This window comes from Peromyscus leucopus, chromosome 2 (genome assembly GCF_004664715.2).
Source record: "Peromyscus leucopus breed LL Stock chromosome 2, UCI_PerLeu_2.1, whole genome shotgun sequence".
Taxonomy (NCBI): Eukaryota; Metazoa; Chordata; class Mammalia; order Rodentia; family Cricetidae; genus Peromyscus; species Peromyscus leucopus.
The window spans coordinates 130,107,258-130,132,966 of NC_051064.1; positions in this window are offsets into that span (position 1 = coordinate 130,107,258).

Sequence of the window (25,709 nt, forward strand, 5' to 3'; positions counted from 1 at the left end):
AGGGAAACATCCAGGCATTGGTGACACAAACCTTTAACCCCAGTACTTGGGAGTCACACACCTTTAATCCCAGTACTTGGGACACACCTTTAATCCCAGTACTTGGGAGTCACAGACCTTTAATCCCAGCACTAGGGAGGTTGAGGCAGAAAGTGACTGGGCAGAGAAAGGAATATAAGGTGGGAGGAGACAGGAATTAGGCCCTTTCTGCTCAGGACTCAGAGGCATTCAGTCTGAGGATTCCTGAAGACAGGATCTTCTCTTTTCAGCTGAGGAGTTGGTGAGGTGAGAAGTGGCTGTGGCTTGTTTCCTCTGATCTTTCAGCATTTACCCCAATATCTGGCTCCGGGTTCTTAGTATAAGACCATTTAGGATTCGTGCAACATACTCCCCTGGGTTGTCCTCTGACTCTGACTCCCCCACACCACATACATGCACACAACATGATAAAAACAAACCAAATAAAAAACTGGAGGTGCACAGTAAACACCAGGAGGAAGGCCGGTGTTGGGGGCCACTGCACTGAGAATAAGACGTGGTCCTGCCTGTGTGTCGGGGATTTGGTAGAGGAGAGGGTGGTGGAGGAGGAAGCCCCCCAAGACTGATTCTAAAAGGTGAGGTAGACTTTCAGCAGAGGGACATGTGAGCCTAGAGTGCAGAGAAGATAAGGAAGTGGAAAAAGGCCAGAGCAAAAGCAACTTGAAAGGGATTTCTGGGGCGCTCTCCAAAAGCCTGGAGAGAGGGCGAGGCCACCTTTGAAGGTGGTGCCAGTGAGTGAATATTTGTATAACTTTTCACTGATCTTACAGTCTAATCCCTTTAGGGAGTATATCCTGCTTGGTGAAAGATCCTATTAATGTTTATTTGATGATGGTTTCTCGAAGCAGGAAACATGTGGCCTGGTTTTTTCGGATCAGGATCTAGTTCTGTCCTCTCCAGCAGCATGGGCAATGAGACCATGCAAATGGAGATGCCCTGAATGTCTAGATAAACACTAAATTCCCCAGACAAAGAAAAGAACCCGAGGGGCTGGAGACATGGCACAGTGGTAAAGAGACCTGGCTATTCTTCCCAAGGACATGGGTTCAGTTCCCAGAACCCACCTGGTGGTGGCTCACAACCATATGTGACTCCATTTTCAGGAGATTCCCTGCCCTCTTCTGGCCTCAGCAGGTACTATACACACATAGCACACAGACATAAATGTAGGCAAACACTCAGACATATGTAAAGAAAATAAACATTAAAAAAAAAGGAATCTGAAAGATCGTTCTTTATTTTTATTTTGAATTCATGTTCTAATGATAGTATTTTGAATATGTTAAGTAAACATACATCATGAAACTATTGGTATTTATCTCATTATTTAACATTTTTAAATGTACGTGTATTGGTGTGTGTGCAAGTACATGAGCGTGCAAGTGAATATGCATGTGTGTGCACGTATATGTGAAGGATCCGGAGGAGAGCCTCAGGTTTCACCTTCAGGAGCATTCCCCACCTCCTTTGAGACAGGCTTTCTCATTGGCGGGGATCTCATTAATTAAGCTATCCAGCAAGACCCAGGCATCCTCCTCTGTCTGCCTTCTCAGGGCTGGGATTATAAGTCTTACCATGCCTGACTGATTGTTTTCATGGCTACTGGAGACTGAACTCAGGTCTCTGTGCTTGCAAGCCAAGCACTAGGCTGGCTTAGTTAACTCTTCAGCCCCAATTATTTTCATTATTTTAAAATATGGCCAGCCATTAGAAGTTGACATGGTGGCACAAGCCTTTAATCCCAGCTCTCAGGGAGGCAGAGGCAGGTGGATCTCTGAGTTCGAGGCCAGCCTGGTCTACAGAGTGAGTTCCAGGACAGCCAGGGCTACATAGAGAGACCCTCATTTCAAAAATCAAAAACTAAAAAAGGAAAGAATGATCGTACAAGATCACCAGTGTCATAGTTAGGGTTTCTATTGCTGTGATGAAATACCATGACCAAAAAGCAAGTTGGGGAGGAAAGGGTTTATGTGGCTTACACTTCCATCAATGAAGTTCATCACTGAAGGCAGTCAGGACAAGAACTCAAACAGGGCAGGAACCTGGAGGCAGGAGCTGATGCAGAGACCATGGAGGGGTGCTGCTTACCGGCTTGCTCAGTTTGCTTTCTTTCTTTTTCTTTTTCTGTTTTTTTGAGACAGGGTTTCTCTGTGTTTCTCTGTGTAGCTTTGCGCCTTTCCTGGAACTCACTTGGTAGCCCAGGCTGGCCTCAAACTTGCAAAGATTCGCCTGGCTCTGCCTCCCGAGTGCTGGGATTTAAGGTGTGCGCCACCACCTCCAGGCTTGCTTTCTTATAGAACCCCCAACCATCAGCCCAGGGATAGATAGCATCTTTCATAATGAACTGGGCCCTCCCCCATAAATCACTAATTAAGAAAATGCTGCCGGGCAATGGTGGCACATGCCTTTAATCCCAGCACTCAGGAAGGAGGCAGAGCCAGGCGGATCTCTGTGAGTTTGAGGCTAGCCTGGTCTACAGAGCAAGATCCAGGACACATACCCAAACTACACAGAGAAATTCTGTCTGAAAAAAAAACAAAAACAAAAACAAAACCAAAAAACAAGCAAACAAAAAAAAAAGAAAGAAAGAAAGAAAAAGAAAAGAAAAAAAGAAAATGCCCTACACCCTACAGGCTTGCCTACAGCCCTGTCTTATGGAGGCATTTTCTCAGCTGAGACCCCCTCTCCTCTGATGGCTCTACCCTGTGTCAAGTTGACATAAAACTAGCCAGAACACCCAGGAACCACATGGTGGGAGCAGAGAAGTGGTTCCCACGGGTTGTCTCTGATGTGCGTGTGTTTGCTGTGGTATGCACACTTCTCCCCAGGCATAAGCAAATAAGTAAATAAATTTAAAAAGAAAAGCGAAGAATGGTGGCACATGGCTTTAATTCCAGGATAAGAGAGGCAGACACAGGCAGATCTCTGTGAGTTCAATTTTAAGGCCAGCCTGGTTTAGATGGTGAATTCAAGGCCAGCCTGGGCTACATAGTGAGAACCATTTTGTTGTTGCTTGTTTGCTTGTTTGTTTTTTTTTTTTTTTTTTTTTTTTAAGCATTAGTCTAGCCTTTGGTCAGGAGCACCATCCCATGTTGAGAGGCTGTGGGCTTTACCATCTATTTTTTCTTGTTTTAGAGCCAATAAATGTCTACTATAAGTCAACATCACAGAGTTCCTGCAGCCCAGATATTGCCCAGAAAACTTGCTTCTTAATTAAACGGCTGCTGACGAGGCTTTGTGGAAGCTTGGTTGATAGCATTGCTCAGAGGGTCCAGGGAGTGTGCCAAGCCCACATTTCACTGCACTCTACAAGCTCTGCCCCTGAATCAAAGTTGTGTGAGCGAGCACGCTCGGACGATTTAGTGGTGTGTGCAAGTCCTCGATTTTTTCGTGTTCTGCGTTAGCGGCCCTGACAAGCACTCTAAAACTCCTGAGGCAGCACTTGCCTGCTCTTTCCCAGGATCCCTCACACAGTGAACTGCTTAGTAGACTTGAGGAGCAAGCGGTGGAGGTTCTGGGTGTAGTACTCTGTACTCGGAGGCTAAGGCAAGAGGGATTGATCGCTCGAACAAAGAGTTGAGACCAGCCTGGGCAGTAGAGTGAGCCCTTCCTCCAAAAATCATTTAGTGGCAGAAAAAACTCCTTTCTAAGCCAGGCAGTGATGGTTCACTCCTTTAATCCCGGCACTCAGGAGGCAGAAGCAGGCGGATCTCTGAGTTTGAGGCCAGCCTGGGCTACAGAGAGAGTTCCAGGATATGGAAGGCTACACAGAGAAAACCTGTCTTATAAACCAGAAACAAACACATGAACTTCCTTTCTTGTGATAAACAAGTGTATTTCCTATGATTATACAAGAATGTGTGTGTGTGTGTGTGTGTGTGTGTAGCATGTATGTATATATATATGGTTTATGTATGCTTGTGAGTGGAGGCCAGAAGTTGACCCCCGGTGGCTTGCTCAGTTGCTTTCTACCTTTTTAAAAGGTTAATCTTATCTTTTTATATGTGTGTCTGTTTTGTCTGCATGTAAAGTACGTCTGTGCACCAAATGCATTGGTGTCTTTGGAGACCAAAAAGGGTGTTGGATCCCCTGGGACTGTAGTTACAGATGGTTGTGAGCCACCATGTGGGTACTGGGAACTGAACCCAGGTCCTCTATGAGGCAGTTAGTATTAACTGCTGAGCCATCTCTCCAGCCCACACACCTTTTTTTTTTTTCCCCTTAGGATAGTTTCATTCACTGAACTTGGAGCTCCCTCAGTTCAGTTAGACTAGCTGGCCAGTGAGTTACAGGGACTTGTCTATCCCCCAGCCCAGCACTGGGGTTACAGATGACCTCAGGATCCCACTTTGTTTGTTTGTTTTTTTTGAGATAGGGTTTCTCTGTGTAGCTTTGTGCCTTGGCCTCGAACTCACAGAGATCTGCCTGCCTCTGCCTCTAGAGTGCTGGGATTAAAGGCATGTGCCACCACCAGCTGGCTTTCTTTCTTTTCTTTCTTCCTTTCTTCCTTCCTTCCTTCCTTCCTTCCTTTCTTTCTTTCTTTCTCCTTCCTTTCTTTCTTTTCCTTCCTTCCTTCCTTTCTTTCTCTTCCTTCCTTCCTTCCTTCCTTTTTTTTTTTTTTATCTATTAAAAAAAGTGGAGCCGGACGGTGGTGGTGGTGGTGGTGGTGGTGGTGGTGGTGGTGGTGGTGCACGACTTTAATCCCAGCATCGGGAGGCAGAGCCAGGCGGATCTCTGTGAGTTGGAGGTCAGCCTGGGCTACCAAGTGAGTTCCAGGAAAGGCACAAAGCTACACAGAGAAACCCTGCCCGGCTCAGGATCCCACTTTTAAATGAGTCCTGGGGATCCAAACTCAGGTCCTCACGCTGGTGTGAAGCCATGTTTCCAGCCCTGATTTTTTTTTTCCCCTGAGAGGGAGTCTCACTATGGTGCCCAACCTGGCCTCAAAGTAAAGGGCTGGTGGCCTTAAACCATTCTCCTGCTTCAGCCTTCCAAGGAGCTGGGCCTGCAGGTGTGTTGTTTTTTTTTTTTTTTTTTTTTTTTTTTTTTTTTTGCGTTCTCTGGTAGCTGGCCTTGCTAGAACTTGGGCCTACACAGACTCCCTCCAACTAACATGGCTCAGTTAAATGGCTTTTTATTCTTTAACTTAGTTTTTGTTTATATTTTAATAGCATACAAAGTAAACAGCAAGATTTTCACACTTGCCTTGTTTTCCTTGGCCCTTGTCCCGATTCCCTCTCTTCTACTTAATATTTCATTTTACAGTGGTGCATCACATCTGCATGACTCTTGCTTTTCACTTTCTTCTTCTTTTTCTTCTTCAACACAGGGTTTCTCTGTGTAACAGCCCTTCTGTCCTGGAACTCACTCTGTAGACCAGGCTGGTGTCGAACTCACAGAGATCCACCTGCTTCTGCCTCCAGAGTGCTGGGATTAAAGGCGTGCGCCACCACCAGCTGGCTTTCTTTCTTTCTTTTTTCTTTTTTTTTTTTTAATTTATTTTTATTTTATGTATAGTGGTGTTTTATCCTTATGTATTTCTATATGAAGGTGTCAGGTCTCCTGGATCTGGAGTTACAGACAGGTGTGAGCTGCCTTGTAGTTGCTGGGAATTGAACCTGGGTCCTCAGGAAGGGCTGCCAGTGCTCTTAACTGCTGAGCCATCTCTCCAGTCCCTGCTTTTTACTTTCAAGAAGTCTCCTGAGCTTGTCAACATTTTTTAAAAGATTTATTTATTTTTGTTTTATGTGTATGCATATGTGTATTGTTACATAGCTGGTTCCCATGGAGGTCAGATCCCTTAGAACTAGAATTGTGGTTATGTGCTGTCATGTGAATGCTGGGTATTGAGTCTGGATCTTCTTTCTTTCTTTCTTTCTTTCTTTCTTTCTTTCTTTCTTTCTTTCTTTCTCTCTCTCTCTCTCTTTCTCTTTTCTTTTTTTTTTTTTTTTCTTGTTTTTTCAAGACAGGGTTTCTCTGTATAACAACAGCTCTGACTGTCCTGGAACTCACTCTGTAGACTAGGCTAGCCTTGAACTCAGCGATTCATCTGCTTCTGCCCCTCAAGTGCTGGGATTAAAGGCATGTTAACTGTTGTTTCTTTTGAGAGATGGTCTCGGAACTTGCTATGCAGCCCAGGCTGGTTTCTAATGCCAAACAATCTTCCTTTCTTATCTCCTACAGGCAAGGCATATAAATGTGTAATCTTACACTAGTTTTTCGTAACATTCTCTCTCTCTCTCTCTCTCTCTCTCTCTCTCTCTCTCTCTCTCTCATTCTCTCAGCTTTTTAAGACAGGGTTTCTCTGTGTGGGCTTGGCTGTCCTAGAACTCTCTCTGTAGACCAAGACCTGCCTCTGCCTACCAAATGCTGGGACTAAAGGTGTTCACCACCACTGCCTGGCTCCCAGGACATTTTCAAACATGGATTAAGTAGCCAGTTTGAAATCATGACTGGCTGAGCTCAGGCCACAAAGTGCTTGCTGTGAAAGCTTAAAGACCTGAATTAGATTCACAGATCCCAGCCTAGTTGCAAGAATTTCTAATCCCAGCTCCTGAGAGGTAGAGACAGGAGGTCCTTGGTGCTCTCTGGGGACAAGCCAATCTGCTTGGTCAATTGCAGGGCAATGGGAGACAGTCTTAAAAGAAAAGGTAGACTTGATGAACTCAATGAATTAAAAAGATAATAATAATATGAAGGACATGGAATTGGGAGGAAAACATGGAGAAGGGGGGTATGGGAGGTGGATATGAGCAAAATACATTGTATACATGTATAAAATGCTTTAAGAATGAATAGTAGCCGGGCGGTGGTGGCGCACGCCTGTAATCCCAGCCCTAGGGAGACAGAGGCAGGTGGATCTCTCTGAGTTCGAGGCCAGACTGGTCTACAGAGCTAGTCCAGGACAGGCTCCAAAGCTACAGATAAACCCTGTCTCGAAAAACCAAAAAAAAAAAAAAAAAGAATGAATAATATATTTTAAGACAAAACAATGAAGGTGTAGTTGGAAGCTCTCGGGGTCCCGCCAAGCCCCCGCAGTCCCACTCCCCACCCCCTCCGCCCTGTCCTGCAGCTTACTTATAAAATAAACACACAGATGCTTATATTATTTCAACTGTTTGGCCTAATGGCTCAGGCTTCTAGCTAGCTGTTCTTATATCTTAAATTAACCCATTTCTGTTAATCTGTAAGTTGCCGCATGGCTCATGGCTTACCAGTATCTTAATATCTTCTCACGGTGGCGGCTGGCAGCATCTCCCTGCCTCAGCCTTCCACTTCCCAGACCTCTCTTCTCTCTTTGTCCCGCCTACACTTCCTGCCTGGCTACTGGCCAATCAGTACTATATTTGTCAATCAATCATCCCCAGCAAAGGTGGATGGCTCCTGAGGCATGGCATCTTAAGTTAACTTCTGATCCCCACATAGCAACATCAACACACGGGCACACAATTAGGATTAAACTATAATATTGCAAAGCCAGCAAACATTTTCTGTAAAGGGTAGATAGAATTTTGGAGTTCTCAGACAATTTAGTCTCCTTGATGGTATGTGAACAAACCCACGTGACGGGGTTCCAAGGGAGCTGACCACTTACGGACACTTAACTTTGGAATTGATGTAATTTTCACATGTCAGAAAATATTATTGCTCTTTTGACTTTGTTTCAGCCATTTAAAGTTTAGAGACAAATTTGACTTCACAAGGATACACTAACGGGCAGAGAGCCAGCTTTGGTCTGCGGGTTGTAATGTGCCTACCTCTGCAAATTTTAATGAAAAAGACAAGGCTGCAAAATTGCTTTTACAGTACAGTTTCAAGTAACTAAAATGAAGCATCTAATACACAAAGAAAAGGCTGAGGGGCTGGCAACACGGCTCAGCAGGCAGGGGTGCCTGCCACAAAGCCTGACGGCCCCAGTTCCATCTCTGGAATCTGTATGGCAGGAGAGAACTGTGGCCCATACATTGTTCTCTGGCCTCCCCTTCACAGGTCTGCTGTGACATGTGATTCTCCCATAACACACACCCAATAATAAATTAATAAATTAATTAAAAGGTTGAGTATAACTCTACCAAAGCATAGGCTGGTTTTATGTTTCTTTGAGATAGATTCTTGCTTTGGAGCCCTGGCTATTTTGGGGGTCTCCACCCCCTGCCCCAGCTTTCTGAATGCCGGGATTACATGGCTACTGTGGTTGAGATTGTGGTTGATTTTCCTTTCTTTACTTTTGGTGGTTTGAAATTTTACCAATGGTTAGGGGCTAAAGAGATGGCTCAGTAGTTAGGAGCACTTACTGCTCTTCCAGAGACTGGAGTTCAATTCCCAGCACCCACATGGTGGCTCACAACTACTTTGACTCCAAATCTAAGGATCCAATGCCTTCTTCTGGTCTCTGAGGGGATCAGGCATATTCATGATACACAAAATGAATTTCAAATTTTGCTGAAGGTTATATTTTCCTGTAATCACAGAAATAAAGAACATGTGTTAGCGCACATCTTAGTGCAGATACATAAAATACAGCAGAGAGGGAGAAAAGTACAATGACTTATGACGTTGATTGGAACTGGAGTCCATCTAATCACTGTATATATTTTATTCTTTCCTCATATACCTCCATGATCACTCTGTATTATTTTCTACACGTCATCTAACTCACCTATTAGTATATGAAATGCCCACTGAGAGGGCCTCACAGCAGCAACACTGTGAAAGCTACGAACTCATGTGGAAACCTTGGCTTCTTTTTTCCTTCTCTTCATTCCCTTCCTCCTCCTCTTCACCCCCTTCTCGACAGGTCTCACTGTAGACCTGGCTGGCCTGGAACTCACAGCTCAATATCTCAGAGATATGCACACCTCTGCCTCTGAATACTGGGATTAAAGGTACACATACCACCCACTATGACTGTTTCCTTTTGTCTTTTCTTTTCTCTTTTTCTTTTTTTAAAAGTGGGGTCTCCTGCGGCAGCATCTACATTTTCCTGTCTCCATCCACCTGGGCTGGGATTGCAGGTCTGGAGGGCTCAGATCTGGGTTTCTAAGTCTCTGCTCTCTGGTGGTGCCTATCCATAGAATCCTAGCATTTGGGAGGCCGAGGCAGGAGGCTCCAAAATCCAAAACCAGCCTGTGCCACAGAGGCTGTCTCAAGCTAACGCGTTCTTTATTAAACAGAACCAGGACACTCTGGAGAAGTTCTGGATTCTGAGTCTAGAATACTCTGTGTCACAAGGAAGTATCCAAAGAACAACCGGGCCACGTCAAATGGGAATTCAGGCAGCTGACTTGAAAGGGTTTTCAATGGCTTAACTTTGGAACATTAAAAATGAATGACATAGCAGATTACTCCCAGTGAATAAAATAGGAAATGGTGAGTCTGCATTTTTAAAAATGATTAAATTTAAAGTGTTTAAAGAAACAGGTGTGGCTGGAGAGATGGCCCAGCGGTTTAGAGCCCTTGCTATCCCAGAGAACACGGATTCAACTCCCAGCACCCTCTTGGTGGCTCACAACCACCCAAAACTCCAGTTCCAGGGGATCGGACATCTTTCGCAGATCCCTAGGCACCAGGTACACGCGTGGTGCACACACGTATACGGACAGGCAAAACATTCACACAGGCAAAATAAACAATCTTAAAAAATAAATCTTAAATAAAAAAAATTCAAAAGAAGATAAACTGGTCATTTATATACAAAATTCTTTTTAATTGCCAGGGGTAACTTTCCATCGAAGAATTCTGGCAGACATCCCCTTAATTTAGGACAAAAAAGAACATTATCAGTAATAAGACCTGACAGATTTAAACCGTGTGCTGCTAGGATGGATATCTAGCGCTGAGAAGGACGCACATCCCTTCTGCGACAGCCGTGCCTAAGATGCCCAGCCAGAAGCGAATCAAGACGGGCACATCCTCCATCAGTCAGCCGCCCAGGCCTGACCCTCCCGCGCACTGCTGCAGACCTGCTGGCCTCATCCTCCCCGCTGCTGCCGCCAGGAGGCTCGGGCGCCTTCCCGCCTCTTTCTACCCCACCTCCACCTCCCTCGGCCATTATCCCCGCCGTCCCTCCCTCCCGGGGAGCATCCTCTATCACGAGGTCCTCCAGGAGTCCAGGAACAGTAACTGGACTTTTTCTTTTCATTATTTAAAACACACAGCGATGTGTCGCGTGATAAAAATTTAACATTTTAAAGGACAATGTAGCTAGGTGTGTCGGTGCACACCTGTAACCCCAGCCCTCGGCGGGCAGAGGCAGAAGATCAAGAGTTCAAGGTTATCCCTCAACTGCACCAGGAGTTCAAGGCCAGCCCGTGTTACAGGAAAGAGCAGTCAGCACCACCCGCCTGCCTGCCGGCCAGGCCAGGCAGCCACCACCACTCCATGGTTGGCTCTAAAGACTTGCCTATTCTGGCCGTTTCCTATAAATGGAATTGAATAACATACAGCAGCCCTTTGTCACCGATTCGCTCACGTTGGAAACAAAATTCCTGAAAGAAATGAGGATATTCTGAAGGGTGTTTGTGTCTGGTTATCTGGACCGTTGAAACCAAGCAGCCTTGGAAATCAGGATTACCTTCTCACCCCCTCACCAGGTTTCACATACTGACAAGAAAAGGTTGAAGCCTTCCTGCCAATCAAACAGGGAACTTGTCTCCATGAAAAGAGAAGTGATGTCGACTGGAGTCAAGACAGAATGGTGGGTCAATGATGGCCAGAGCCACACCTTGACTGGGACGGCATAATTATACACACACATTAATATTTAGTATGTATACAGTGTTCTGCCTGCATGTATGCCTGCAGGCCAGAAGAGGGCACCAGATCTCATTACAGATGGCTGTGAGCCACCATGTGGTTGCTGGGAATTGAACTCAGGACCTCTGGAAGAGCAGCCAGTGTTCTTTTTTTTGTTGTTTTGTTTTTGTTTTACGAGACAGGGTTTCTCTGTGTAGTTTTGGTGCCTTTCCTGGACCTCACTCTGTAGCCCAGGCTGGCCTCGAACTCACAGAGATCTGCCTGCCTCTGCCTCCCAAGTGCTGGGACTAAAGGTGTGCACCACTACCACCTGGCCAATACCTCCTTAACCTACCCAAATAACACCATTAGTTGGGGACCAAGCATATAATGCTGGAGATTATGGGGGGACATCTCATTCAGAACTACCACAAACGTTTCAGGCTTTGCAGATAAAAGATGCCAGTCACAATCACTGTAGGTGGCCACCATAATGGAAAAACTGGCATTTGCAACACAGAAGAGAACAGGTGAGCTTGTGTTGCAATAAAACTTTATTTACAAAAACTAGGCAGCAAGCAAGAAGTGGCCTAACCCCTGTTCCCCCAGTAACAGAGTAACAGTTGTTTTTTTTTTCTTCTTATACTAAATGAAGCTAATGAGTCTTCACACAGATGGAAAGTGTATTTAACATTAACAGTTCTATATTGTTATGTGGAATCTTTGAAAGAAAAAAAAAACCACAGGCTATAAATGTTTTTCTCAAGAGCAGGCAGCGAGCCCAGCTAATCTTAAATAAACTCAGCTTCAACATTTTAAAAAATGTAAAATTATATCAATACATTGTTGAAACTGGACCAACTTCCTGCCTTCAAATGAGAAATATTTGAAACTGTTGTTCATCTGAAGTCATTTTAAAACACAAATATGCACATATGTTTTAAAAACATTAAGATAAAATGCTGAGACAGCAGAAATAAGAAGTCACTTTTGTGTGGGTTATATCCACTGATTTATTACTTTACTATCTCTTGATTTTATATATATTCAATCTGGTGTCCTCTTCTGGCATTCAGGCATACATCCAGGCAGAACACTGTATACGTAAGAAATAAATAAATCCTTTTTTAAAAAATTGAAACAACACACAACTTGGACAGCACTGGACCAGAGGACCAGACCTGGCTCGAACATGAAGGCCAATCCAGTCCCCAAAGTTCTTCATTTGGAGGGGAGGAAGGTTTGAGACAGGGTTCTGTATATATAACTCTGGCTGCTCTCAAATTTGTGGTGATCCCCCACACCACATCTGTCTGTCTTCCAGATGCTAGGATGACAGGCGTGAACAGCCATGCTGGCCCCTTCCCACCTTTTCAAAAGGGTTATCAGTTGCTGTTTAGCTCATGGTCATGGTCAAGATTATTACCGATTTTGAATTCTCTACTTTCCCCCTTTTTTGAGACAGGGCCTCTCTACATAGTCCTGGCTGGCCTGGAACTCACTTATTTAGACCAGGCTGGCCTCACACTTACAGAGATCCACCTGCCTCTGCCTCCTGAGTGCTGGCATTAACATGTGTCACCATCCCAACTCTTCCTGAAAAAGAAAAAAAAGCCATTTTGACAAATGTCAGTGTAAGATAAATTTAAGCCACATGGGAACTTAACCAAAAATAAAGTCAGGCTTTATTATGGAAAGTATGTGGCTGTATAACTCAGAGTTTAGATTGGTTAGATATCCTGTGATGTTTGTGGTATTCGCCAGCTTCTTTCTTTTTGTTTGTTTGTTTGTTTGTTTGTTTTGAGACAGGGTTTCTCTGTGTAGTTTTGGTGCCTGTAGACCAGGCTGGCCTCGAACTCACAGAGATCCGCCTGGCTCTGCCGCCCAAGTGCTGGGATTAAAGGTGTGCGCCACCACCACCCGGCTCGCCAGCTTCTTTTTTAAAAAAATATTTCATGTGTATGGGTGTTTTGTCTGTATGTGTCTGAAATAGCCAGAAAAGGGCATCAGATCCCCTAGAACTGGAGTTATAGATTGTGGGGAGCCATCATGTGGGTGCTGGGAATCAAACCTGGGTCCTGCAAAAGCAGCCAGTGCTCTCAACTGCTGAGCCATCTGAAACTTATTTAAAAGTCTAAAGTTCAAAGTCTCTTCTGAGATGCATGGCAATCTCTTAACTATAATCCCCTGTAAAATCAAAATCAAAAAGCAGATCACATACTTCCAACATATAATGGCACAGGATATACATTACCATTCCAAAACATAGGGAAGGAAGCATAGCGAGGAAATACTGGACCAAAGCAAGACCAAAAACCAGCTGGGCAAACTCCAAACTCTGCATCTCCATGTCTGATGTCAAATTGCTCTTCAGATCTCCAGCTCCTTTCAGCTTTGTTGACTGCAACACACTTCTCTCTCTTAGGCTGGTTCCACTCCCTGTTAGCAGCTCTCCTTTGTAGGTATCCTATGACTTTAGCATCTCTAACATCTTGGGGTCTCCAAGGCAACCCAGGCCCAACTTAATAGCTTCATCCAATGGCCTCTCCTAGGCCTCCATTCAGGGACACCCTGACATGTGCCTAGCCTCAGCAGCTTTCCTTAGGCATGGAGGCAAATTCCATAAACTGTTTCTTCTGTCCTTAATTTTAAAGCCAGAACCACATGCCTAAAGCTGCCAAGTTCTGTGCTTGCTGGGCTGGAACATGGCCCCTCATTAAATTACATCTTCACCAGCTTTCTATTTTCCATAGTTTCCTTTACTGCCTAGGCTTGGGTGTCCTGGAACTCCATCTGTAGAGGAGGCTGGTCTCAAACTCAGAGATCTTTCAATTACATCTTCACCAGCTTTCTTTTTTTTCCTTTTTTTTTCCCCCATGATTTCTTTCACTGCCTAAGCTTGGCTGTTCTGGAACTTGCTCTGTAGACCAGGCTGGCCTCAAACTCAGAGATCCACCAGCCTCTGCCTCTGCTGGGGTTAAAGGTGTGCGCTACCACACATGGCTCTAAGTTTTTCTTTAATTCCTTTTCACAAGTAGGAAACTTAGCTGGGTGGGATCTTGCCCCAGGTCACCACTCCCTTTATTCCATTTCTTAGTTTGTTTATCTCCTTGAACACAGGACTCAGCTCCATCCACTTTCTGGTGCTCCTTTTCTCCTCAAATATTTTTCCTTGCTCAGCTCGCTCCTTGTCACTGCATATCTTCATTAGATACGTTAACACATTAGTAACCACACAACAGAGTCTATCCTAGGCTGTTTTGAAAGAATTAATCCCAAAGTCTTCACTTTAGCCTCAGGCAAACTGTTCAGACAAGGGCAAAAAGCAGACACATTCTTCTTCACCAAAATATCAGATTTCTAAGCAACATCCTAAAATTCTTCTCCTCTGACACCTCTGGAGCCAATCCCCACAGTTCAAATCACCCCAACACCGCTTCTTCCACACTTCTACTGGAATGGCCCATTAAGCAACACTTAAAGCATTCCACTGCTTTCCTAGGTGAAACTCCCAAAGTCCAAATTCTCCAAATAAAAGCATGGTCAGGCCTATCACAGCAATACCCCATTCCGGGTACCAACGTCTGTCTTAGTTAGGGTTTCTAGTGCTCTAAAGAGACAGACACCGTGACAAAAGCAACTCGTATAAAGAAAACATTTAATTGGGGTGGCTCACATTTTCAGAGGTTTGGTCCCTTATCATCACGATGTGACATGGTGGTGTGCAGGCAGACATGGTGCTGGAGAGGAGCTGCTACATGTTGATATGCGGGCAACAGGAAGTAGACTGTCTCAATAGACATAGCTTGAGCATACATGTAACCTCAAAGCCTGCCTCCACAGTGAAGCACTTCCTCCAACAAGATGATCACACCTAATAGTGTCACTCCCTTTGGGGGCCATTTTCTTTCAAACCACCAGAGTTTGTAAATGTTTTAAAAATTGACTTACTTATACATGTATGTACGTTTTTCCTACATGTATGTCTGTGTACTACACATGTGTCTGGTACTTACAGAGGCCAGAAGAGGGCATTGAATTCCTTGGTACTGAAGTTACAAATGGTTTAGAGCTGCCATGTGGATGCTAGGAATGGAACCCAGTCAGGTCTTCTAGAAGAGCAGCCGATGCTCTTAACTGCTTAACATTTCTCCAGCCCCTGGATTTTTTTCTCTTTTTTCAGGTTTTTCGAGACAGGCCTTCTGTGTGTAGTTTTGGTGCCTGTCCTGGATCTCACTCTCTGTAGACCAGGCTGGCCTAAAACTCAGAGAGATCTGCCTGGCTCTGCCTCCCGAGTGCTGGGATTAAAGGCGTGCGCCACCACTGCCTGGCTGCAGGCCCTGGATTTTAAAGTGTGTGTGTGTGTGTGTGTGTGTGTGTGTGTGTGTGTGTGTGTGTGTGTGTGTGTTTTAGGTGTCTCTGGAGGCCAGAGAGAACAGATCCACCTGAAGCTGGAGTTACAGGCAGTTGTGAGCCACCCAACCTGATTGCTGTGACTTAAACCAGATCCTCTGCAAGAACAGTAGTTGCTCCTAACCACTGAGCTGTCTCTCCAGCCTGTATCTGTAGATGAAAAAAAAAACACACACGACTTCTTTAAGGTTTATTTTTATTTTTGAGTGTTTTTCCCTGCCACACACACACACACACACACACACAAATGCACCACCTGGCTGTAGTACCTGCAGTTCCTGAAGGGCTGAAGAGGGAGTCAGGGACTCACAACCCTTGGAACTGGAGTTAAGATTGCTAAGAGCTGCTGTGTGGGTACTGGAAACAGAACACAGGTCCTCTGGAAGAGCAGTTAAATGCTCTTAACTTATGTAATGCAATATTATATAATCGAGGATGACCTTGAACTTCTGATCTTCTTGTCTCCATCTCCCAGTTTATGAGGAGCTGGGAATTGAACACAGAGCTCCACGGACCTGAAGCAAGCACACTGCCACCTGACCTATATCCTCTGCCCTGGAAAAAATGATTTCAAGAAAATGTTGGATATTTTTACTTTTGAAAGTTTTTAGCAAATACAATGAGTAGATAAAGATAAAACACATGATGTATGTTAGATAACTAGACAACTGGAAATTTCAATTTACATTAATTTGTGTGTGTGGGTGTGTGGTAACTAAGCTGCAGATATACAAGAGTAATATAGGACAAAGAAATTAAATTAACTTCTGCTACTTTCAACTTGTAGCTTCCCGTGTCCCTGTCTAAGCATGACAAGAATGCATGCCATCCCACAAAGCATGCTTTAACATACGGGCCTAAACAGCAACTGATAGGTAAGCAAGAAAGTAAATGCTATCTGTGCATGGGATTTTCTGCCTTTCCAGAAGTGTCTGTTATCAGCATAAGCCTGTCAGGACTGATTTCTGATCTTACCCAGCCATGGGGGAACTAACTTCATTCCACGTCTCTGTAAAGTGGAGCCTGCTTCAGGTCCTTCCTAGCCTTCAGATCCTTGGGAAGTCCTGTCTTAGAGCTGTCCTGCTTCCTGGGGGGTTGACTAGCTCACATGGTAGCCAGAAGCCAGTCCAGAAGCTATAGGGCCCTCTACATGTGTCACAGTAATATTTTCCCTCTATCAACTGAATCAACCAAACAATAGTGATTCGCTGTTGGTTTAAATCTATCTTTTTTTTTTTTTTTTTTTTTTTTTTTTGGTTTTTCGAGACAGGGTTTCTCTGTGTAGCTTTGCGCCTTTCCTGGAACTCACTTGTAGCCCAGGCTGGCCTTGAACTCACAGAGATCTGCCTGGCTCTGCCTCCCAAGTGCTGGGATTAAAGGCGTGTGCCACCACCACCTGGCTTAAATCTAGTCTTAATTGACAAATAATACTTTTTTCTTTTTTTACAATGAGCAATATTACTTTTTTACTTTCCTATGTAGACACTGATATTTTAAAAGTAATGCTTGGGTATCTGAAACATATTTTCTAAAGACTAGGATATTATGCAATGTATTTTCTTGTTTTTGTTTTTGTTTTTGAACACAGGCTAGCCTCAAATTATACGCAGTTGAAAATAACTTTGAATTCCTGATCCCAAATGCCACAATGCCTGGAAGAGGTGGTGCTGAGAGGACCACACTATCTTTTTTTTGGGGTTTTTTTTTTTTTTTTTTTGTTTTTTGTTTTTCGAGACAGGGTTTCTCTGTGTAGCTTTGCGCCTTTCCTGGAGCTCACTTGGTAGCCCAGGCTGGCCTCGAACTCACAGAGATCCGCCTGCCTCTGCCTCCTGAGTGCTGGGATTAAAGGCGTGCGCCACCACCGCCCGGCTCTTTTTTTTTTTAATAAAGATTTCTCTCTTTCTTTCTTTCTTTCTTTCTTTCTTTCTTTCTTTCTTTCTTTCTTTCTTTCTTTCTTTCTTTCTTTCAGAAATTATTTAAATTGCTTATAATCGGAAGTTCACTGCTGTGGGGTCACAGCAAAGGCAACTTGGACAGGAAAGTCTTTGCTGAGGCCCGTGTGCTGGGGCTCCCACCTGCCTGTTCTCAGAGCCCCCTTCCGTCACCCACAACACTCTCTGTTATAACTGCTTTACCTTAAAAGCAGTGATTGTGTTGGCTCAGTGTAAAAATCCACAGTAAGAACTTCATAAATAATTGTTGGGTAATTGTTAAATAAGTAACCAGCTATGGTCACTTAGTGATGTGCAGCCGAAGCAGCCAAGGGGACGCGTGCACTTCACGACACAGCAATCATGGACCACAGCGTATGCTGGGTCCTGGGTGACTACAGGTTCCCATCAAACCCGCAGAGGTTGCCAGTCAATCTTTATTTCCCTATAGTAAGACATATATACCTGTACAGCATACATATGACTATGAGCACCACAAAAAAATTTATGATTTTGGGGCTGGAGAGATGGCTCAGAGGTTAAGAGCACTGGATGTTCTTCCAGAGGTCCTGAGTTCATTTCCCAGGAACTACATGGTGGCTCATAGCCATCTGTAATGAGATCAGGTGCCCTCTTCTGGCCTGCAGGCAGAACACTATACATAATAAATAAAATCTTTTTAAAAAATTTATGATTTTTTTTTTAAAAGATAGGTTCTTAGTATCCCAGGTAGACTCTAACTTGCTATGTAGCAGAAGATGAGGTTGGACTTTTAAAAATAATTATTTTATTTTATATGTATGGGTGTTTTTCCTGCATGCATGTCCGTGAACCACTTTCAGAAGAGAGTAACAGATCCCCCGGGACTGGAGTTACAGATGGTTGTGAGCCACCACAAGGGAACTGAGACTGAGCCTGGCTCCTGGGAATGTGCAGTCGGTGCTCTTATCCCTTAGCCAGTGAGCCATCTCTCTAGCCTGATACGCGACATTAAAAACAGATTTACTTATTATAACCCACATGTTTCTATATTATTATAGATGGAGTTTTGTCTGTATGTACATCTTACCTCAGAAGAGGGCAGCAGACAGTTGTGAACTGCCATGTGAGTGGTGGAAACTGAACTCAGGACCTTTGGAAGAGCAGCAAGTGCTTTGATTCTTTCTCTTTTTTTTTTCTCTTCCGGAGCTGAGGACCGAACCTACCACCCAACTTTATGTTCTTTCTTACCCCTCTCTTTAAAAACAACCAAAGAGGGGCTGGCGAGATGGTTCAGAGGTTAAGAGCACTGGCTGCTCTTCCAGAGGACCTGGGTTCAATTCCCAGTAAACACACGGTGGTTCACAACAACTTATGAGATCTGGTGCCCTCTTCTGGCCTACAGGCAACATGCAGGCAGAACACTATATACATAATAAATAAATCTTTAAAAAAAAAAAACAAGCCGGGCGGTGGTGGCGCACGCCTTTAATCCCACTTGGGAGGCAGAGGCAGGCGGATCTCTGTGAGTTCGAGGCCAGCCTGGTCTCCAAAGCAAGTTCCAGGAAAGGCGCAAAGCTACACAGAGAAACCCTGTCTCGAAAAACCAAAAAAAAAAAAAAAATAAAAAAATAAAATAAAATAAAATAAAACCAAAAACAAATAAAAGACAAAATAAAACAAAACAAGAAACGTCCCATAAAAAACCTCCCGCAGGAAAAAAAAAACTAAATATGAGACTGGGGCTGATGTTGCACACCTTTTGTATATGTGTGTGTGTGTGTGTGTGTGTGTGTGTGTGTGTGTTTAGAGACAGGGTTTCTCTGTTTAGCTTTGTTGCTGTCCTGGATCTCACTCTATAGACCAGGCTGGCCTCCATCTCGCAGAGATTCCCAATGCATGCACCACTATCGCCCCGCATGTTGTACACCTTTAATCCCAGCACTCAGGAGGCAGAGGCAGACAGATCTCTGTGAGTTCGAGGTCCAGGTCAGCCCGGTCTACAGAGCGAGATCCATGATTCATTTGCTTTCCGTATGAGATTTTGACCTTTAGTTAACATTTCTTGCTCTGTTACTGACAACCCGATAAGAGTCATACATTTTAAAATATAAATAAATAAAATTTCAAAAGGGGAGACAGGTGGTAGTGGCACACACCTTTAATCCCCACACTCGGGAGGGACTACTCAGAAAAACCCTGTCTTGGAAAAAAAAACAAGTTGGGCGGTGGTGGCTCACGCCTTTAATCCCAGCACTCGGTAGGCAGAGGCAGGTGGATCTCTGTGAGTTCGAGGCCAGCCTGGTCTCCAAAGCGGGTTCCAGGACAGGTGCAAAGCTACACAGAGAAACCTTGTCTCGAAAAACCAAAAAAGAAAACAAAACAACAACAACAAAAAACCCCAAAAATTTCAAAGGGGGGGGGCTTAAGAGATGGCTCAGTGGTTAAGAACACTGGCTGCTCTTCTAGAGGTCCTGAGTTCAATTCCCAGCAACCACAAGATGGCTCATGACCATCTATAACAGGATCTGATGCAGGTATATATGCAGAGCACTCATACATAAATATAAATAAATAAAATTAAGAGTCACTCATTTACTATGATGCTAGGCAACATTATATATGGTAGAAATAATGGCCCCTCAATGGTAAACTACAGCTGGAATGAGAAAACTACAATTTTTTTGTTTGTTTGTTTGTTTTCGAGACGGGGTTTCTCTGTGTAGCTTTGGTGCCTTTCCTGGAACTCACTCAGTAGACCAGGCTGGCCTCTAACTCATAGATCTGCCTGCCTCTGCCTTCCGAGTGCTGGGATTAAAGGCCTGTGCCACAGCTACCTGGCTCAGAGTCCTTTCTTAATTAGAAAATTATGGGTCTTGTTTACATTCCTTCCCAACCCTCAGAGAACTCAGATTCTAATCATGCATTTTGTGTGCAGTTTATACTTAGCCTCATCAGTGCACTCTATCTACTGTGAGATAAAATTATCTTCTGTGATCGTGGACTGAATGTGCCAGAGTGATGCGATAATATAAACTCAGTCACTAGTGGTCAGTGTTCGGCCTACTGTAAATCTACCTGTAAAACTGTCATCATGGACAGTCAGATCTACACAGTAAAACTCTGTCTTGAAAAAAAAAAGGTGACCATGGGCTGCAGGTGTGGGTCAGTGGTGTGCTGCTTGCTTAGCATGTGAGAGGCCCTGGGTCCAATCCCCAACACACACCCCTAACACTTTTTAAAACATTAACACCATGAGTTAAACCCTCAAGATACTGGGATGATAAATACTGGCCACCTAATGTGAACGAATGTTTAAAAGGGATCAGTTCATGACAGTACACACCAAAGATGTATCTCTCTTTAAAAATGACAGAATACAACGACCCAGTTATTGTAATGTACATTACATAAACTCCAAACAGTCAACGAGGAATGAGAATCTGAGACATCCCAGAGAATCAATACAATGCACACACAGGCTCCGCAGCCCCTTTTCCTCCCAAGATTCTGCCACCGTGAGGCAGTCGTTGAACAAAATTGGCCACATATGGCGGCTTGTGTCAGCACCCAGGAGGCAGAGGCAGACAGGTCTCTTTTTGAGTTTGAGGCTAGCCTGATTCACAGTGAGTCCCAGATGAGGTGAGGCAAACAGTGAGGCCCTGTCTTAAAACAATAAAACAAAAACACCAAATCAAGAAAAGGTCAGAGACAGGAATGAACGACTCTGGACATGTAGACCAGAGTCAGAGTCTCTTTCTTTCTTTCTCAGTTTTGCTCCTCCATGGACTTACGTGTGACTCGGTGGGTGTGAGTTTGAACACAGGAATGCTGGTGTCCGCAGAGAACACAGGCATCGGATGCCCCTGGGGCTACAGTTACAGGCAGCTGGGGGGCTGGGAACTGAACTTGGGTCCTATGCAAGAGCAATAAGCTCTTAACCACTAAGCCACCTTCCAGCCCATCAATTTCATTTTTTAATTTTTTGAGACAGGCCCTCGTGGGCCTGGAATTGGTGTTGTAGGCCAGGCTGACTGCCCCTTGCTTCTGCCTCTGGAGTGCTGGGATTAAGGGTGTGTGCCACCATGCTTGGCTGATACAGCTTCTTAAGCATTCCACACTGGCCTAGAACTGGTTTGGTAGCAGAGGTTGACCTTGAACTCCTGACCCTCTGGCTTCCTCTTCCCTAGTGCTGGGATTCCAGGTGTTTCCTACCATACCTGGCTGAATGTCTAAGTTTCTATATCATAAATCTACATCAGACATTGGGCAAGCTGTGAAACACCTGGTCTCAGAAACAAAGCACAAAATGTGTCTATTTGTTTTGTTTTGTTTTTTGAGACAGAGTTTCTCTGTTTCTCAACAGCCCTAGCTGTTCTGGAACTCTCTTTGTAGTCCAGACTGGCCTTGAACTCACAGAGATCTGCCTGCCTCTGTCTCCTGAGGGCCAGGATCAAAGGTGTGGCCCCTCCTCTCCCCAGTACAGAACACAAATTTAAAAATGAAAGATCATTTAAAAAAAAAAAACCACTTTATCATATATCTAGAATTTCTCAACCTTGGAACTATTGATTTTTTTAAAAAATTATATATTTATTTTGAGACACAGTCTCATTCTGTATCCTTAGCTTGCCTAGAGGTAGCTATGTAAATTAGGCTGGCCTGGAACTGTTCCAAATCCTCCTGTCTCTACTTCCCTGGATGCTGGGATTAAAGGCATGGGTCCTCCTATGTAAGACGGTTCTGCAGCGTCCCTTGCCCAGACCTACTGGATGCAGAAGTTCCCCTTCCCTGCTTCTGACAATCAAATGGAACCCAGACAATGTCAAATTTCTATGTAAGACAAATTATATCCAGCTGAGAAGCACTGTTGTACAGTGAAATCTCTAAAGCGATTTTTTTCTTACCCAGAGACCTGAAGAGGTGACAAGATGGCTGAAAAAGATCAGTCATGGAGCTGGAGAGATGGCTCAGAGATTAAGAGCACTGGCTGCTCTTCTAGAGGTCCTGAGTTCAATTCCCAGCAACCACATAGAGGCTCACAACCATCTGTAATGAGATCTGGTGCCCTCTTCTGGCCTGCAGGGATACATGCAGGCAGAACACTATATACATAATAAGAAATAAATCTTTTTTTTTAAAGATTTACTTATTATATACATGTTCTGCTGATGTATCCTGCAGGCAGATGACACCAGTTGTCATACATTTGTGAGCCATATTTTACTAATGAACTCAGGATATACAAGTGCTCTTAATAATCTCGCAATCATAAATCTTTAAAAAAAAAATCTGCCTGCTCAATACCCAAGGAGGTATTGAGCAGGCAGAGAGGCTGGATTGTGATGTAGAAAGGTCATATTAAAACAGAAATAAATTAAATACTTCTGTGCTGTGCTGTCATGAGCATGAGCAGTGTTCCTAGGTTCAGCGATATCCGAGCCATGTTAAGCATCCTGAGTCAGACCCAGGGCTACCTGCGGAGCCCACAGGACACCTTGAGCCGGCCAGACACTGTGCTCATAGGTGAGGCAGTCTTACCCACGTGGCTAGGGCTCTGAGAGCTGAGCCAAACTCTTCTACGGTTGGGCCAGACCTCACTGGTTTGCTTTGGTACAAGCTTCCTCGTCTATCATGCTAGCCCCAGTCAGGACCTGTTGGACTCTCTGTTCCAAGGTGAGGACTAGATCCGCCATGGGGTAGAGTACTGGAGAGATGGAGGGTCCTGGAGAGGAGTGGACAAGACAGAATAGGTGAGGGCCGGCCCCAGGCTCCTCTCCCATAAATCCTAAGTACCCCTTTATACAGACCTAGGACAGCTGCAGGGCGCCCCGCAGTCTGCGGTTTCCACGGCAGCGCACGTGTATGCCCAGCAGGTGGCGCTGCTGCCCGGGTGCAGGTCCGACCATCGCAGCCTCTTAGGCTTCATCATCTGCCATCACTCACATCCTACAAGGCCCCATTCACCCTAGGATGATAGTCCGTTTCTATGCCAGACCTTGCAAGCCGCCGGAGCTGCCCTGAACCTCGGTGAGCCAGGCCCCGTATCCAGATTCATGGGCACACACTATCCATGCTGTCACCTACAGCAGATCTGCAGAAGAGGCTCTGTTCGAGTCACCCTGGGCCTGGTGCTGGACACTGGCGCTCACTGCCCTGACCTACTTTCTATGGGCCCACCATGTGACAGCTGCGTGGCGATGGCACCTTCCATCCAGAGTCCCTCTTGTAGTGTTGCTATTTATTCTCTGCCAGGCCAGTTCTGTCAACTCCCTGGAGTGTGCCCTCTGCCCTAGCCTGGACGTGGTGCCTGTCACGAAGAGCAGCCGCTCCAAGCAAGGGCCTGATGGAGGCACTGAGGTTGACGCCGCCATAGGCTGCCCTGCCCGCTTCCTCGGCTCGGTTTGCCTAGATACAGCTGTCCCTATCATGGCTTTCCTAGTTTTGCCAGAAGTCTGTCAGCCGGATTCTTCTTCCAGCCGCTATTCCTTCCAGCCGTCCTGGGTTATGTCCCCTGCGTCCTTGAGGTTATGTCCTCAAGAGCATTGACCTGCTCTCCGGTCCACACCTGCTGGCCCTGCTCCTTTGCTCACCCAATCCATTTCCTACCCCGACTCCTGTCAGAACCCCCTGCACCATCCCTTTGTGCTGGAGAGCCCAAGCCAGGATCGTACCCGTGGGTTGAAGTATGGGAAGCAGGCACTCCAACCCACCAGACTGTGAATGGGTATGTCATTACCCAATGTCCTGTGCCGGGCTCAAATGGAAGGCATAGCTGGACAGACAGGAGGAGTCAGCCATAGTTGAGACCCCACCCCTCAGCGATGGCCTAGGCAGCTTCCTCCACTTCGAATGACTACCTGGGAGCGTCCTCAGGCTGCAGGGAGGCCTGCTCACAAACACAGGCTGTGCACGGGTGGTCATGAGTGGGGGGCTGTTTCCCCACCCTGGAATCTCTCCGGGACAAGCGTGGGATCCCATGGACCTTTGCTTCCCTGGCACCTACATGGAAGGTGTTCAGACTAAACATGGCTGGGGGTGGACCACTGTCTCAGAGAGCAGTTGGGATGAGCTGGGCCCTGCACAAGATGTGGCGTGCTTGGCTCAATGCGAGCAAAGCACTGTGCAGCAAGAATATGATGGTCAGGGACTGGGGAGATGACTCAGTGGTTAGGGCACTTGTTGCTGCTGTAGCTCCAGTTCTCAGGATGGACTTCTGCAGCAAGCCTTCCAACTGCAAGTCCCCCAGCTCGGGGCTGGAGTCTGAACTGTGCTGTGCCCTCCCCTTTTTCTTTCTTTCTTCCTTTTTTTTTTTTGGATTTACAAAACAGGGTTTCTCTCTGTTGCCCTGGAACTTGCTAGGTAGCCCAGGCTGGCCTCCAACTCACAGAGATCCACCTGCTTCTGCTCCTCTAGTGCTGGGATTAAAGGCCTGTGCTACTGCCTGGTCCTTTTTTTCTTTCTTTTTTTTTTTTTTTTAAGTGTTTTTTGTTTTTTGTTTTGTTTTTGGTGCCCTCCCTTTCCACAGTGGCCCTCATGTAGGCCCAGCCAATCTCCTGTTTCAAAGACTCTCACATGGCCTTCACTGGAGATCTCACTAGACCTTCCACCTGGGCTTTGGGCAAGACCTGCCTATGTTCTGCCCTCCAGGACCTAAGGGTCCAGGGAGCATTACTGTGGTGCCATGCTTTCTAGGATCTGAGTTGCTTCCATTCTGTTGACTCAGGCTTGCCTTCCAGGAGTTTTTCAAAAATTCCTGGGTAAGATGGATGGCTGTCCTGGCTAATTTTATGTCAACTTGACATAAGGTAGAGTTATCTGGAAGGAGGGTACCTCAATTGAGAAAATGTCTCCATAAGATCCAGCTGAAGGGCATTTTCTTAATTAGTGATTGAGGGGGAATGACTCAGCCCATTGTGAGTGGTGCCATCGCCTGGGCTGGTGGTCCTGGGTTCTCTAACAAAGCAGGCTGGGCAGGCCATGATGAGCAAGTCAATAAGCAGTACTCCTCCATGAGCTGTGCATCAGCTCCTGGCTCCTGCCCTGGTTGAGTTCCTGCCCTGACTTCCCTCAGTGTCATCTGGAAGTGTAATCTGAAATCAACCCTTTCCTGCCCGAGCAGCGTTGGTCATGGTGTTTTATCTTAGCAATAGAAACCCTAATTAAGACAATGGCAGAACAGTGGCTACCTCTGTGAGAGCTGAGGGAAAAGAGTCAGAATAAGGAGGGAAAGAAAAGAAAAAGATAGTCAGAAACAGAGGAAGTGAAAGGATGATGGAGGAGAATAAACATGCCACACAGAGGAAAATACCTACCACAAACTCCGCTGCACAGGTCCCTGGCTGGGGGAAGCGACTGAGAAGCTACTTCCAAAAGGTAAGGCAGATAAAAGGTTGGCGGTCAAACCACCAGGACAAGCCCACAGCACTCGGGAGCCACAAACCCGCTTGCCATGTTTTGGTGAGGTAATTGATTTCTCTGGTAGATGGTCTGCAGCTGAATGAAATTTCCTTTTGTTGTGCTTCTGACCCCAAGAGCAGCCATCTTGAGGAGCTGTTGTTAAAAACAGAGCTACCCCCTCCCCACAGGGGCCTGAGATAGGGAACATCCACA